The sequence below is a fragment of the Pezoporus flaviventris genome, unplaced genomic scaffold, assembly GCF_033815535.1.
Source record: "Pezoporus flaviventris isolate CSIRO_AGI_PZ_B2104156 unplaced genomic scaffold, CSIRO_AGI_Pfla_v1 ptg000081l, whole genome shotgun sequence".
NCBI lineage: Eukaryota > Metazoa > Chordata > Aves > Psittaciformes > Psittacidae > Pezoporus > Pezoporus flaviventris.
In genome coordinates this window covers 1,242,569-1,260,035 of record NW_026892629.1, presented here as the reverse complement: position 1 = coordinate 1,260,035, position 17,467 = coordinate 1,242,569, and the positions used below count along the sequence as shown (strand labels likewise).

Here is a 17,467-nt window from a genome sequence, read left to right as displayed (position 1 = left end):
TACCATAGCAATAATAAAAAAAAAAGATAAAAGAAAAGATAAAAGTGTTTTTTTTTATTGTATTCTCACCCTGCCCTATCTATTTCATGTCAAGCAGTGGTGAAAAGGAATTGACTTGTGATTGCAAGTCTGAATTCATATCAGACTTGTGATTGCAGAGCTCTTCCAGAACATTACATCTTCGCTGCTTGACAAGTATCTCATGTCAGATGTGTGCTGCAGGATGGAGAAGGCAAAGTAATGTTCACGCACAGTGATGCCACCCACATCCTTTCTCTGCTGTCATCGCATCAATTCAAATGCCTGCAACCAAACTAAGAGTGGCTCAATTTATCTCAACGGCCAACCGCCTCAGCAAAGAAGAAGCCTTGAAGCCTTACAATGGAATTCTATGCTAAATGTATGTGTGTATATATATATGCACACGTGCACATGTACGAATACTTTTGTAGGCAATTCTGTATGTGTTACTGTGCTTCTGGAAGACCACTGGCAGGCAGTGGCTGTCAGGGCCTGGTTCCTACTCCCAGGACAGAGAAAGCCACGAATTTACAGTGCAGGGATGACTCTCACTGATGATTGTCCTTGAAAGAGATTAGGAATCGTAAGGATGGGTAACCTGACCATAAGCAGGTCACTGAACTGTGTTATGACTGAGCCAGGTGTTACAAAAATGTTTCTCCTTTAGTTAAAATTCCAGTCCCACAGAAACAACTGAAATTGGATGGATTCATTTTTTATGTGTAATGTTTGACTGTAAGAGAGTACTGAAAAGGAAACCAGTTCTGCTTCAGACCCACAAGTTTTCTACACTTTCTTATTATAAATGATTCTTACTGAGGCACATTGTTTTAATGACACTTGCTTTCCTGGAACTGTCTGGGAGTTTATAAAATCAAGTGCAATACAAAAAATCAAAATGATCATTAGGTTCACCAGTCAAGCTAAGTAAGAAAAGAAGGCTTTTAATCCTTCAAGTCAGATTTACAGAAATGAGGCAGTCCTAAGGGACATGACTGACAGTTCTGCCTTTTAATGCAATTAACTATGCTCACAGACTCACAGAAGGTTGTTTTGGGGGAATCCTGATTAAACTATCCATAAAGCATTGACACCTCTGCAGCATAGAATAACTGAGATAAAATCCTAGCTTATTAATTGGGTTATAAGGTGAATGCTTGTTTAGACTATTAATAGTAACTGGCTTTATGTCATTATTTCCCTTGATAAATAATCAAAGCCATATGCAAATATGACTGATTGAAGCCTTGCCATACTCCTGTAGTCATTATTCTCACTTCACTGCTGAACATACCACACTGTGCTGTGTACACCAACACAGAAAGATAATAGGACCTTACAATAGCAGCAGAGAAACTTATCATCAGGCTAGAAATAGAACCAAGGTAACCAAACTCCTTGGCATGTGTGTTAGGTGCAAAGGTTGAATCTGAGTCTTCCCTCATCACCTAACAAAAGCAGAAATAAAATGAAAATGCCACCGAGCTTAAAAATATGGCCTAAACTAATATTCAAGTCTCTCCAGTGGCAAAATTTCCTTCTTTTGGATCTTGAAAGTTAGTCTGGCTTTTCCTTCCCTCCCCAGCTAGAAACAAATGGCAAAGCTCAGCTGTGGAGATATGGTGGCACCAGGAGCACACCACACACAGTCAGTCCATTACTGAGGATGCTCTGGCTACCCTGCAGCTCGTGAGGAGTATGTGCAAACTCTTAGCAGCAATTTAAGCTATCTGACCAGTTACCAGAACATTCTTATTAATTACCAGCGGGAGCATAGAACTGGTTTCTACAGTCACCTAGCTCAGCTCTTGGCACAATGGTCATAATGAGAGCAACCTGAAATCAACAACATTTAATAGGAGAAAGTGTAAAAGTAAGTAGAAGAGCTGGTACTGAGTTCTGAGGTTAAGCTCCAACTTCTGGGCTACAGGTATAATTAGAATACCTGTAGAGTCCCTCTGTAAGTAGAGGGACTTAAGCAGAGACGGACTTTTAATGTTATTTCATCTGCCATCTCTAGATTTCATAGGACAATTCTGCATTTCTCATGGCATTTCCAAAAAGAAGAATGAAGATCAATTTTACGTGGCAAGACAATTTCACCTGGAAAAGAAGGGCTATTTTATATTGTGAGAGAGCAGAGATTTGCAACTGCACACATTCATTTCAGAGCAGGGAGCACAGTGAAGTGAAACAACAGGGAAAACTAAAGCTCACACATAGTTATCAGTGTGAAATTTTCTCATTTACTTCCCACTGAATAATTTTTTCATCTCATAGTATAAGGGTACATTGAGAGAAATAAGGAAAAATTGTTTTTATCAGAGTTCAATCAGTATCGTGGAAAAAGAAAAAAACATCTCTATCCTTTGGGCAGTCCTTCTTAATTGTGAACACAGCCCAATAGTCTTAAAAGGCTGCTTACTGCAACTTCTCAGAAATAATTAGTATGGATGACGTTCACAATGATCAATTTTAAAAAGGCCAGAGGAGCCAAGATGCTAGTGTGAATCCAGCTTCCTACCATGCAGCATCTGAACAGCACAGCAGACAAAACTAGCTGTCTGGTTTTTGCACAGCTGAAGGGCAGCCATATCCTCCACATCCACATCCCAGCTCACACACTGTTGCCAGTGCTGTGACCAAGCAGCACGATCCCCCTGCAAGGTAGCTGCCCGCACCATTGCTGCTAATGCTGGTTTCTCTTCAGCTCCCTTCAAGAGGAGCTCAGTGGCTTCTTGAAGTTTAAATACGTACTTTGAGTTTGGTTCCAATCTGCCAGGGGACTTGGAAATCTCTCCTCAGTACCACACTTCTGGAAAGTGCACTGCAGGTTAATGAAGTGCCTGACCTGAAGTTCTTTACCACTTATCCAAAGACATCAGGTTTTTCTCATCTTGGCAGTCAAGGGACACCAGCTGAAGCATACGAGAAGTTCAGATACCAAAGTACTCACAGAAATTTTAAAACTCTACATATTGATGACAACTGTCCAAATCACGACAGCCCTGCAGATCCTGCTGGTGGGCTTTATGATGACCAGCATTCAGATAAAGTCTGAACAATGTTGGGGAAACAGGTATGTGATAAGAACAGACATTTCTTTTATGCCTGGGAAAAGCTTTTAAAACCTTACTGCATAACGATAATGCTATTTTCTACCAAAAGTGCATTGCTGCTGACAATGTTAAAGCACTGAGTATTCAGCTACTGTTTTTATCCTATTCCCCTCTGTAATCTCCCAGATAAGAGCAAGCAAAGCATTTTGCTTATAGACCCTTCCTATCCCTCCTGGGAAATTAAAAGATCCGAAAACCCACCATGGGATACTGTGGAGCTTAAGGGAGAAATAATGAACACTTGTTAGTTAGAAAGGAAGAAAACTCCAAGGAACCTGAGCACAGAACTGTAAGGAAAGTCAGCAATGACTGAATGGCTCTGGAGAGTAAGATATTAGCCAGCGCAAGTGAATAGATTGTTATGCATAAGGCCTTAAGGGACTTCACACAGAGAAGATAGGAGAGAAAATTTCTGCAAGACAAGAGGGAGACATAAAGTTTCTCATTCCTTTCTTTCAGACTCATGAAGCAAGAGGAACAATTTACCCTAAGGACAGCTTCACACTGAAGAACTGCACCAGCCCATCTGGCCTGCACAAATACTGGGAAGGAGGGTCAGATTTTTCAACTGAACTTCATTTCAAGGAAATAATTTACTTTGAAGAGCCACACAAATTTGGCATCCCTTCATTTTTATTGTCGCAAGCTATTTGCAGCGGAAATAAAGAACAATGGAAGAGAGGCTATAACAGTATTTGAAGGAATTTCTTATTATTTATAGCTAGGAATGAACACCAACATGTTTTACATTTCCCACTTGCAGATGTCGTTTGATGCCCTGCGTTAAATGTTTGTGTTGCCCACTGCGCCCCACCTGTGGCCCTGAGCTGCTGGAAACTGCAGTGTGGTATTTCCCAGGAGTCTGGGGGCTCACACAGACCTGGCCAGCAAGTGCTCCCAGCGGAAGTGAGCACTGTCAGCCCACCCTACAGTGCCTACCACCAACCTGCTAGTGAGACTACAGGAGTAGAAAAAACAGAGGAGTTGTGTATAAGGGAGGCTGAGGGAGAGTCTGGGGAAAAGGCATTAAGAGATGAGGGGCAAAGTGAAGAGCTGAAGAACATTAGCTGGGAAACATGCTGTGGTAGCATATTCCTTATTTTTAGTGTTACTGATTGCTCCTGATAAGTAGTAGTAGTGTTCTAAACCAAATCTCCCCCAGAACTATTTCAGGTGAGTCTCAAACCATAAGTTAGTAATGCTGAAAAACACTGATGTACATGTTCTAAGCAGGGTCCTGTTAAATTCTGCTGAGACAGGCCAAAAGGGGAAGTTATGCCTTATGTGCCCATTTAAAATGAAATTAATCTGAGAATTCAAAGACTATGTTATTGAACACACAGCCATTAGTGAAATATGAGTAAGTATATTTTAATAAAACTTTAGATGACAACTTTCTAACACAACCTGAACACAGCCTGTTACTGACCTTATAGCAATATGGGTATAATGAGTTCTGAATCCAGAGACTAATGATTTCCCAGGTACACCACATGGGAGAATGGTTCATTTCCCCTGTACTGCTTTCCACTGCTTCATAAGCAGAAGTCATGACCAATTCATAGGAAATCAGAGAAAGTCACAATCAACAGTGTTTATACTTTAGTTTCCAAAGAGTTAATTCCCCAGCATTGAGAAAAATCAAGAACAAGCTGACTGATAATGATTAAATACTTCCAGTCAATTTGCAACCGAGCAGGAAGAATATTAAACAATTTAAAGTGGAGAGGAATATTTTTTGCTTAGTAGATGAAGATAATCCGTATCATGGAGCACCAAAAGCAGTGTGCGAGATGTTAGCTGTTGGTGAATTTTCAGTTACAGGTGAAACTTTCAGAAGTTTGTCAGTATTGTATTAGTACTAAAACAAAAAGTGAGGTAACCTGTTTAACTGTAGCTGACATCAGTTTCAGGCTGTTACGGCAAAGCTGAAGGAGGAGTTTATGACTAAACCAAGATTAGAGTGCAAAGGGAAAACAAGTTTTGCCAGACCAATCCAACCTCACATTTCAGTGAGATTTCTCTATTGTTTGGTAAAGTTACCAGCAGTGGTGTACAAAATTCTGGCAAATTCAAGACAAGTAGTGGTATGAACTTGTGCTGAAGAAAATGCACCTATAACACTCCAACCCAACAAGAAACAGTGTGCCTGTGAAAGAAGGAATGACCCAGATGTGGTTTTCAATATTCTTTGGAACTGGGTTGCAAATTCAGTCAGGAACTAAGGACCAGCGTGGCAGTGTCTGCCACCCTTTGGGGCATGGATGTGATGTGCTTTCATACAGTTGCAGGATTAAAAGCATCATGAAGTATGGAAATGGACTTTGTTCCCAAAATTCAGATAGATACAAGCTCTGGCAACAGCAGAAGAAACAAAAAGGGGAGGGAAACATGTTGAAAACTGCAAATAAACAGTTATTTATAGGAAGAGGTTAGTTGATAAGGAGTGCACTGTGTGGAATTTTTACACATTGACACATTTCTATCAGCTTCATAAATCCTTCCCATTTGACTAAAAATCTTGGCTAACAGGCAAAAATCTGAAATGTGCATGCACAGCTGGGAAATGAGCTTCGCAATGCACAGGCGGTCCAAATCCCAGAGGGGAATGGCCCCACATGGGACTGGCACAGGGAAGCAGAATGACACATGGGACCTTGCAGTGCTCTCTGCAGATGAGAATCTGAAAAACTCAAGCCAAAAGAGATTTGCAGCTGCCAGCTGAATCTGAAGGAGAATTACCATAGGTAAGATTTGAAGTACTCCCACTTTAGCAGGGAAGAGACAGCTGACCTGACTGCAGACTCAGGGGTTACTTACAACACTTGTGAAGCTGAATTCATCCTTAGATTCAGATGTGCTGATAATGCAGCAGTAATGGAGACTTTCCACATAACTCATTTGAGAATTTACACAGATACTGGGGTTTATTATTTAAAAAAGACTAATGCCATTTTGCCTTTACAGACAGCTGTGCCAGGATATCATTTTCTAAGCATTGATTTGTGAAATATGTATGAGATGGATATATATATATATGAAATACATAAAGCCACTGATTATGGGATAAAAAAGTAAACTTCAGGTTCCATTTACAGTACAAACCTGTCACTGTAATCAATAAAGGCCTGTTAAATATTAGCAAGGAGAGAACAAATGGGGAAACAGCACACTATGACTAAATCCTGCTTAGATTTCAATTAACTGCCAAAAAAAAAAAATCTCTTTTTAACCCATGGCCTCCAGGAATTAGGCATTCTGTTTGGCAGTGGCATTTCTCTCCATTATTTAAACATTTAGTCTCTGAATGCCTGCAGCAGTCTGATGGGAAACATTAGTGAAAAAAGAGATTTCTGAAAAGACCTTGCTATGTTTGGCAGATCCCAATTCAATACAGCTATGTAGAAAATGTGATTCAAGAGGGCCACATACATGCTTACATTTTTATTTGTAATCACATGCCCAGCAGGAGAATAAAAAAAAAAGGGGGGGGGGGGGGGCGTCTCTAAACAGAATTTTAGTGGAGAAGTGGAAAAAACTGACTGAAACTGGTAAAAAACAGTGTATCTGACCTGTATTGTCTTCTTGTTGCCTCAGGTTCCCTCTTCTGCCTCTATTGTTCCAGCTGCTATTCCTGTATTTAACACATGCCCAGACTACAGAGCAGAGTGCATCAGTGAGTGCCTCCAGACTAACTTTGAATCAGCTTCCCCAGCAGCACACTGAGCAGGTTGTGCTGTGCTCCATCTCCCACGCTGGGAGCCTCACCAGCAATGGGTCACAATACTAGCAGCAGGATGGTTGCTCACAGGACTCCCTGATATGAGACTGAAGCTGTGATACTGCTTGCCTGGCAGTCAGCAGGACACAGGTCCTTTCCCTACTTGACACTAACAAAGCAGACAAACCATGTTGAAGTCCTTTCAAAATTCAAGATCTTTTCAAGAAATAAACCAGCATTACAAGATGCCTCTCTACTTGCACAGATCCTCAGCTTCAGAGAAATACAATTTTTCAAGCTGGAATAGTCTCCATTCAGTGGTCCTCTTTGATATAACTATTAACATGATGGAGAGATTAAGTGCTCTGGGCTTAATGGGATGGCACAGCTGCTTGCCATTGCTTATTAACTACCAACAGCAACACAGGAAGCAAACCAAAGCCTTACTGGCAGGTTTTTTAATCTGTATAAATTGGCATTTAACAACTAGGGAATGTGCGCTTAGAAAAAGGAATGTGGCTAGTCAGGGTGCTCACCAGAGAGCCGGATGTTAGAAAAGAAAAATGACTCTCATTTAGTAAACTGTTGTAGTGCCACTGAACATAGCACAGCTTTACTGGTCCGCATAAGCTCAGGCTTTGTCTGACAGGGCCAGATCTGTTGGATCTCCACACCTAACCAGTGAGCTATGCTACCCACGCACTAATTCCTCATGCTGTCCCACAGGTTTTCCCAGTCTATCCACCTCTGCACAGTCCTTTGTCAGTGCAGTTTTGCAGCACAAACATTCAAATGAAATATTGCTCACTGCTGATGAAGGACCACACTGTCATTTTTGCTCGGGTACCATGGTACTGCTCAGTCCAAGTGGGGAAGTAAGGTATGCTTCAAAGAAAAGAAAACAGGGGCAGTAAATCACAGACATTAAAAGCCTCCTTTTAAAGAGTCATCTGGACTAATTATGTGAGCTTATCCAATACTGAGTACACACTGAAAAGCTCAATTGATAAAGAAAAAAGGCTGGATCTGACAAATCCATGTGACTAAGAAAAACATGTCCTGAGGAGGCTGCCACTGCTACAGCACAAGAAAGCACATTGTGAAAACACCATGGTGTGGGTGGGAAGCAAATTCCAGAATTATGGATGGTATGTGGCAGCATATTGATTGCTCCCCAACAGGACTGCCTCAGCTCTGCACAGGCATTTTGCTTGAATTAGGCAGAAAGTAGAGAAGCAAGTTCTCCTGCAACACAGGAACTATTCTTCTGAACAGCTGATTCATTGCCTGCATGAAATTGTCCATCATGGTTGCAGTTGTTTAGTTCCTTCAAAAAGTCTTTGTATTCCTGGGCTTTGAAACTATGGGAACAGTGAAAAGGACTTTCAAAATCAGCTGTTAAAGTGTTATATATTTACTTTAGCTCATTATAGATAAATAAGAGCTTTGTTTTTATAATATTTTTTTTTTCTAAAGCCCTCTGCAAACTTTTAACTATGTAACACTAAACTTTGTAAGATTTGACCTCATTCTTCATAATAAAAACATATGGTAGGGAGCCATCTCTAAGATGAAAGGCCCATAGCTCAACCTTTGCACTATATCCAGCTGTAAAAACAGTCTTCACACTCCTCTAGAGAGCTATTGAGCAGGTTTAGCAGTAGAGTACATCAAAAGGATTTGCCTTCATGGCCCACAGTAACCACAGCCTCGTATTAGATCATACTGGGGGAGAAACCTGAAGTGCATGCTGTTGAAAGGTCATCACACACTGGTAAGTGGAGATGGGAGCAGATTCAAGCACAGAAATAAACTTTCTGCTCCTCATGACTAAAATTTTTGTCTACATTGCGGGCTTTGCTTGGCCCAAATCTCTCCAAGTCAGGCACCCACCATTCACACCCTGGTTTCAAACGCTTAAGTAACGGCAGCATGCCCTGCCTCTGGGAAGACAAATTGTATCCGGAAATGATTGCCCTGCCTTCTGGGAGACCTGTGGTGAGACCTGGACCTGCCTCTCTTTGATCTGCAGCTACTGCCTAAATGAACAGACTCAGGTCTGCAAATGTATCTTCAATAGACTTGATGCTCTAGATCTCCAGAGGCTGAGTTACATCTGAAGTTGTGCACAGATAGCGAGTGGATCGAAAACTTAGCAGAAGTATGTTCTGCTTATCTTGCCATGTATTGTCTCGCTGGTCCTCAGAGCCCCTGAAAGTGAAGTAACAACACTTACCATCACACTTCATACACATTTGCAGCAAAATATTATTGTGAATAGACATTAGAAGTAGGTTTTATTGGAGTGGCTGGTCTCTGAAACATGTGCCATGAATACTTATTAGGAACTTCAGGATCACTGGTGAAGGAGCATCCCCAGCTCAAACTAGATCTTGACAATGGAGACCAAATTGCAGGGTCTGCCAACCTTTTGCTTAAGTTCACTTCAAAGCAGGCAGGAATACTATTCTTTTGCTCTTATCTGGATCAAGAAAACAAACACTAAGCAGAGTTCAGCCATTTAATTTTGGAAAAGCTGATTTTGCAAAACTAGAAAGTACACTGAGCTCTTTATGTTGACTGCTCTATGAACTAGTACAAAATACAAGTAAGGTGGTAAGAGGTAGTATGTGTTTTAAATCAGGTGATAGAGCTAGGAAGGGAAGAATAGACACCCTTTCAGGAAACTCACTTTATTTGCCTGGTGCTGAGCACCTGCAGACTGAGTCTCATCGCAGTGCAGAGTATTGTTTTATAGTGTGGCTTAACAAAACAAAAATTGTTTGCCAGTTTTATGTGACAGCTACTGATGCCCTGTTCAGAAACAGAAACACAGTCTACTAACTTCCTTTCTTTGTTTTAATTACTGAAACATGCTTTCAGTGAAGAGTGGGAGAGCTGAAACAATCACCAAATGGTACAATACTTGTTCCAAGAACACTTTACAAAAGTAGAAAATGATGATTTGGCCCAGAGGAAAAAACATAGTGAAATATAAATATGCTACATTGCTAGATCAATGAAGAAATTAATGGAGGCAATCAAGGATTATGCCTGCTCATAATGTAGTCATGGCCAGGCATAAATGCACTCACAAAGGGAAAGGCAAACTTCTGCTACTGGCACAAGGACCTCATAGACAAGTATTAGCACATACCAAGATCACTTTAAGCACTTCTGATGATGAGTACTGAAAATTTCTATGGTCCAACTTAATTATTAGGTGCTAGATAGCTTATATTTATCACTGTAGAATAAAAATATTCTTCTTTTAATTAATTCTAGGGTCTGTAGAAATTGTTCCCTGGGAGCTGCTAGATTGTTCCAGTACTAATTTAACACATTCCTATCTAGACTGAGCTGTCAGTATAGCTCACTGCAATACAGATGATCATATCATCCCATGAAACTGCATTGTGTACACTGTTCATTACATCAAAAGCTTTTCATCCAGGCAGTAAAACCAGTTACAGATAGCACAACATGTCCCAGAGCTTTATGAGTTCAGAGGAGATAGTTAGAAAACTGCCAGGCAGTTTTCCCTACCCAGCACAGCAGTACCCTATCTGGGAAGGGAGAAGTCCTGTTCACAGATCAAAATACACAGGTGAGAAAGTAGCTTTCTGCTGACCAAGATCTTACTTATAGCTTTCACTGGAGAGATGCAAGCTGTAAAATGTGCAGTCTAGCCATTCTTCATTCATATGTAATAAACACAGATGCTTTCTTGTAGAAATCAATGACTCAAGGAAAAGTTTGTTTGCTCTCTGAGTGATTTGGGAGGGCAGAGAAGAATGCTGTTGGGGAGTACTTGGCATGAATTTACAGCCTGAAGACAACAGCCTGCAATGGAAGTTGGGAAATATTTAGAAAATTAGAAAAGAGATTGTGTTATATTGTTCCTGTCTCAAATGATGTGCGGACGGTGTTCACTTCCCTGCGGGAGGGATGGGGGTGCGTGGCTAAGGAGGGAGGCACTGGAAATTGCATGCTCCAGTCCCATTGGCTTTTGTTTTGGTACAGACGAAGGACAGAAAGCAAGGAAAGGACGCTCCTTGTAGGCCTAAAATATAAAGAGGTGCTTTAATTAACATGAATATATTGTCTTGTATGAATTGTCTTATATTACTAGCATAATGGCAGGAGATGGAGGGGAAGAGGAGAGGTGGAGGTACTCTTTACCGCCAAGCTCGGCAGCACAGGAAAGCACGCATTTAGAGATAACCAAAATTTTTTGCTATATTGAATTTTTATAAAGTCAAAGCTTGCCCATTTTGCAAAACATAAGCTGTCATTGTTTTGACAGGAAGGAGGGAAGAGGGTGGGGTAGGGAAAAAAGTAAAGAAGAGAGGAAGACAAAGTACATGAGAACAGGCACATGTAACACTTCCCAAAAGGTTCAGATGTTGATGAGAAGTGACATCTTGACACAACTCAGTTTAATGAACATGTTTGAAAGAGCTTGGGTTTATTTCTGTATGGAGCCAAAAGATGTTTCAAGACCTCAACAGATGCCCCAAAATGGGAAAGCCACTCTCCCAAGAAGATCCAACTAGATTTGCTCCAGTGTATATCAGGCAGAATCTGAATATGAATAAGCTAACAGGCACAGAATTTACACTCAGGTTTATACTATGCAAACCATTATTATACTTTGCAAACCATATTATACTATGTAACCATTGTGCTACTAATTGAGAGCTCACGGAGAACATACTGACCTGCACCTTTGTGGGCAGCCACCTGAGTACAAATAGATTCTTCCAAACCAGTTTTCTTAATTGCATCTTCAGACTGCTGTTTAGAGACATTACAGTAACCAGCCACCTTGGGTTCCTAAAAAGCACTGAAGAGCACAAGCAACAGAAGCTCACTAGGGTTAGAGGATTAGAGGAGAGGTAAGCAAAGCAGCACAGTTATCAAGTCCACAGAAACAATCAGAAAGAATCTTTCCAGCCATCTCAGTCTTCTGACTACCCAGGTGATTGGCTCTGGTACTCTCTGGGTGAGGTGGGTCATTTTCCCTGTTACTGACGCAGCCCTGTGCCTTTCAAAGAGCAGTTCTGCTCACCTGTCTGCCTGCCTTTGTGACTGATACTGGCACAGCAAGATCAGGGACCTGAGACCATAATCAGCAAGCAGGTTCTTCACAAGACTGAACAGAGAAACAGAGCATGCCATTTATTCCTGCAGATTTATTTCCCATTTACAACCGATGCAAGAAACTGTGTGAATGATACATAGCTGAGATAAATTTCTACTTTCTTAAGAAAAAAATAATAATCTCGCAGCATCATACATAGGTATTTGCCTAAAAACTCCTACTATGCAGAACATTTTTACCTCCATTGCTTAAGATACACTGGAAACCTTAGCAAAGTTAGAATATTGGTTTAAACAAAGGGCTATTTTTTTCCTGAATATGTTGGAAGTGTAAACTTTAAGCAGCCAAACATTTAGCTGAAATGCTATGAAGATATGCTTTGAATTCCACTTACAGAAAAAAATATGCATAGACTAAGAAGAATTATAGTACTTCATAAAGTTTCGGATTCGGTTAGGATCACTTAACCTAGTTTAGCAGAAGCAGATTTCCCATAGTGGCTTCTAGTAAACCACTGTCGATTATCGCAACATTACAAGAGGCCATTTTCAACTTGATTGTTTGCTTTCCAATTACAGTCAATGTTACCTTGGTTATATCAGGTTACCCTATTACAGCAGCTGTAAAACAGATCAAGGCCTTAGAAAACCTAAAGCTCAATTGGCTCTATTTCTAGAAATCCTGTATTTTGAAATCGTTGTCGTTCCAACCATACAGAGCAGCTCAGGCCAGAACACAGTGGCTATTGGAAAGGAGCCATATTTTCATCCTCCTCACCTACCACTTGCTGTAGCAGTCCCAGACACGTGGTAGGAGGAGAGCTGGAAGTACCACGCAGGAGGTTACAGAGCAGATTGACTTTACATGACTCAGCATCAGTATAGGCCACTGCTTAAAAAGAAAGTCTCACTGGTAATATCTAAGCATCTAAAATGTAAAGCCAGAAGGAGTCAGATATGTGCACTTGCTTTTCAAAGCCCTGTGCCATATGGCATTGCTGCATGAGCCTTCCTGTCTCATAAGCTGAGTGGAAGCAGGCATGTGTGTAACTAATGCATGTACTCATCATGTCCTGCTCCTGGGAGCAATGCCAGATTCAAGTAACTGATACTTCCAGTAGCCCATTTCACCCCACTTGTGTGATCTGTGGGAATTATTAGGGTCATGTTTGCACAAGCCAGTCTGCAACAGAAGGCCAGCCAATGCTTATCTGCTCAGAAACTGGAAGCCGTTGAGCTGGTAGGCACCAGAACTCATTTGCTCTGAAAATCGGCACTGTTAGATGCAGATCAGGTCAGGTAAATACCCCTAAGTTCAATGCCAGTCTACATCATGGTCAGACTAGAGCGGACAGTCTTGCTAAATTTGATAACTTATCATGCCTACTCTGTAATTTAATTTCCATGTTAACCCCCTCCTTACCGTAGTTAAATGACGCCTGAAATACTCATTTGACTGAATTCCGTGTCCTCCACCCCTTAGCTATCATAATGGCTTGTTATTAAATATGGAAAGGGTTAGAGTTAACAAAGGGAGATGGGAAAGTTTCCAGGATATGCACCTGCCTATTGCACACTAATTGGGTCAGTCATGCACTGAGAGACTAATGTGTGTAATGTACTGGCTAGTGTCTTTCAAAGCATTATAAACCTACAGTCACATTAGGTGTAAGTGCTATTATGGCCAGAAAGAGCTGTGCAAATCCTTGTGTGAAAAATCTGAGCATCTTCTAAACAAGACCAGAGAAATTGTCTTCTGCTCTGTTCACATCTTCTCATGCACTTTTCCTGGAAACATTCACCCACCTATTTAATGAGGCTAAAAGATCTGCAAAGAAGTAGTTTATACTTACCCACACAAAGATTTTACATTCTATCTCACTTAAGTTGCCACACAAGTAATCTGCTTGTAATTATACTCTTATACTTGAGTGCAAAGGAACAGTATCTCTTACTCGATCCAAACTTTCAGCCCCAAGCTACACAGCTTCTGCTTTGCATTCTCAGCTCTGAAATCACAGGGCCAACAAAAGTCAGGAACAAGTTTGTGAAATCATTTTGATTGATGACAGCAAGTTTGTTCACAGTCCATTGCCTCACCAAGCAGTAGGAGGTGTTTCACCAGTTATGAGTCAGTATCTGTAGCTGGAACTAGATGCTTAACAGCAGGTTAATACAAAATACAAAAGGATCACCAAGGACTAAAAAATCACACTAACACTTTCAACAATAAAAAAGTGGCCACAGGCAAGGGGCACTGATATCACTAAGAGTGTTCTTGCCATATATCCCACAAAAACATTTCTCCATACTAGCATTGGATGTCCTGACTTTTTTAGGAACCTGCCAGCAATCAGGAATCTCAAATGTTTATTTGGGGTTGGGATTATAGGGCTCAACTCCAGTATTCCCTAACGTGAACAGGAGCACACAGCAAGCATCAGTTGTCTTAAACTATTCCCACGCAAACTGGCACATGGACACTGGTGGTACTCTTTGAGATGCATCTGAAAGCAAAAAGTGATGTAAGCCTACATCATCATAGGAAATTAGTTGTCTAGATGGACATCGGGTTCTGTTTCAAATGGGTTAGTAAGCCCTTAAGGAACAAATAGTACATTTACCCTTAACTGCTGTACTTCCTGAAAAGATCAGAAAAGAAAAATGATCCCACTTACTGGCCATGCTTCCTTACAGATCTTGCTTTCTAATGACCCACATTTTCTGGCACAGTTGCCTTGGCAAAATTCAGTGTTTTCAAATACTTACAACAGATGCACAGTCACAACATTTTCCATCATACTCACATTTAGATACAGATCTCTTCAATTTTCTCTTAAGGAATGGATTGTAGGTGTTATCTTTGTTTATGGTTTAAAACTTGAAAAACAGTCAGGTGCAACTTTTGCCTAGAGGGACTCAGCACCTGAATACATGCACAGATTTCAATGGAGCACTAGGCATTATCACATGTTTTACTTGTATATGCCTGCTCAGTTCTTCCACCTTTAGCATGGAATATCCATTGGCTCTGCTATCATCGGCACAACTTAGCAAATAAACCAGCAGATAGAAACCTGCCCACTTTACTGTGAAGCCTGAGAGATCCACATCAGTTTGATGATTCCTGGAGCATCCATCTTGAGAATGTTCTCATCTGTCCAGGTTTTGAGCTGAGATAATCAGACTAAACATAGTACATATTGTATTGGCTTTACACTGGAGCAATTCTTCCAGCTGAAATATAATAGCTAGAACACATATTTGAAAAAGTGGTCTATCTGGAATGATGATCTGTTCTAGTTTGCCAGTACCCACCCATATAAAATGTATGTGTCAACCATCCTTTCGGATTTATTGAAAGAGAATTTACCACAGTTATTTATAAAGAATCCGCTAAATGAAAAGCCCATTCATTAAAGTACACCCTTAATTCATTTCAGGCTTTTTCATGCCCTGTCATGTTATGGATATTCCTATTTCACAATCCAAGCAGGCAAAACAGAACAATCCATCCTTTGGTTCGCCAGAACATTCACATGACCTGATGACAAATATCCATCATGGAAGAAATAAGAGCTTTCACATGGTGCCTGAAAAAGAAATGTTCAAATGGATTCATGTTAATAAACAATTTAAGTTATTTCAGACAAATATGTGCTCTCATCAGGAAATAAAACACCCATTTTGTTTTTCAGCTACTCATTAGACACAGCAAAAAAGGAGAACTTACGGAATTCAAAAACACCACCAACACCCTTTTTCCCCCTTATGTTTGTAAATAGTCTGCAGCAAGTGTCCCACATACACTGAACAAAGCTGCTGATCACTGCCAATAAATGAGACAAACAGCACTACATAGAAAAGCTTAGACTGAAAAGGAGATTGACCCTTCCATCATACATCATCTGAAAGAGGGCTGTTGCTGATTCCTGAAAAAGCAGAACAGGACAAAAGAGCAGCTTTTCCTCATTCTTGGGGCAAAAGGCTTTCAGCACAGCTTGTATCTCTACCTTTCACTCAGAATGCATGGCTAGAGTGTGCAGAGCTGTCACTCCTTGCTACTTGCAGAGCTGTGCAGCAGATTCACATCACCCCACGTCAAGCGACTCAAAAATGCAATATAATAATTAACAGAACAACGATGAAAACCGATGATGGGTTTAGAGTATTTATAAGAAATGTCTTCTCTCCTCCTTTATCTTCTTTTCCCTTTCTCAGTTTCCAGATTGAATATTCCTTGGTGCTAACAGCTTTTGGGCTTGACCTTTTAAACCTCTGCATAGGATGTTTTAAGCTCTCATGTGTAAGTATACTATATCCCTTCAGGGGTTCAGCCATGAGGACATTGCTTCTCTATACACAGCAGGGCAGCAACCCATATGTTGAGATGGGAATCTCTGTATTAGAAGAAAGTACATAGCAAAACTTTGGTTTCATATACACTCCACTGCTGAGCGTCCAGCATTTTCTCTAAAAATCATTTTTATTTCCTTTAATTTGTCCTACAGTTTTCTCCTTTGAAAACCCGTTGGCAGGAAAGTGGAGCAGAAGTACAATAAACAAATATAAGAACAGCAGAAGTGTCTTGGTACCTTTTTTGGTCCTTATCTTGAAGAAGTTTTACAGCATATTTTGAGGTCAACAGAAGGGTACTTATTAATCAGATTGGACAGTGTTACTTAAGCAAAACAACTAATCTTACATTCATTTTTACTTTGACTCATAGTGGTTAATATGGAAATAGACTCCTCTTGCCCTGACTCACTCTTTAAATTGATTAAAAGACAAGGGCTTGCTCTACCACAAAGGGATACAAAAGTCAGATAAGCCAGTCCAGAGGCAGCAAAATTACCTCCTGTAATTTTTCTCTTAGAGGACATGCCCAAAATGGCCCCTACCACAATTGTTTCTCTTGAACTGTTTGCAGAAGATGATGCAGAGGATGCCCGTCTGACAATCTCTGGCCAAACGTCTATCACACAACTTAACACTCATTACTTGCCAATGCACTAACAGTCACATTATGGGAAATCTGCCCCACATTATGGGAAAAGAGACTGTGCAACATAAATGGGAGGGAAAGGGATGTCTAGCAGATTCAAGCCCACTGGCAGAGGTGGTCTTGGTTTCTCAGCTCAACTCCCCAGGGAAAAAAGGAAAATTACTTCAACGACTTCATTACATCCATCAGGATTACAATTAATGACCTCAGGTGGGAAGCATCAGGTCACAGGGAGCCTAAATCTTTTGAGGAATACAAGAAGAAGGTTAGAAATGCATATGAGTTACACAAACTCAATGAAGAATTTATTGCAACAGCATTGCTCTTTTTCTCTCTGTTCCCCTGATCTCCCTCCACTCCCTTCTCCTTACTATTAAGTCAGCTAGAAATGGAGGCAAAGCAAGGCTTGCAGCACTCCAGAAACCTGTGTTGCTGCTGCCAGCAGTGAGATAGGATGAAAAATGCAGTTATGTAGCTTTATGAACGTTTTGCTCACAC

At 40.7% G+C, this 17,467-nt stretch overlaps 1 long non-coding RNA gene across 1 annotated transcript; it reads right to left on the bottom strand.

The window, feature by feature from the left end:
• Positions 1-10,271: 10,271 nt before the first annotated feature.
• On the bottom strand, positions 10,272-17,108 carry LOC133280306 (uncharacterized). The gene is made up of 2 exons (XR_009747115.1): positions 13,920-17,108; positions 10,272-10,704 (listed from the first exon to the last, which is right to left on the bottom strand). It is a non-coding gene; the product is annotated as an uncharacterized LOC133280306 (long non-coding RNA).
• Between the last annotated feature and the right edge of the window lie 359 nt (positions 17,109-17,467).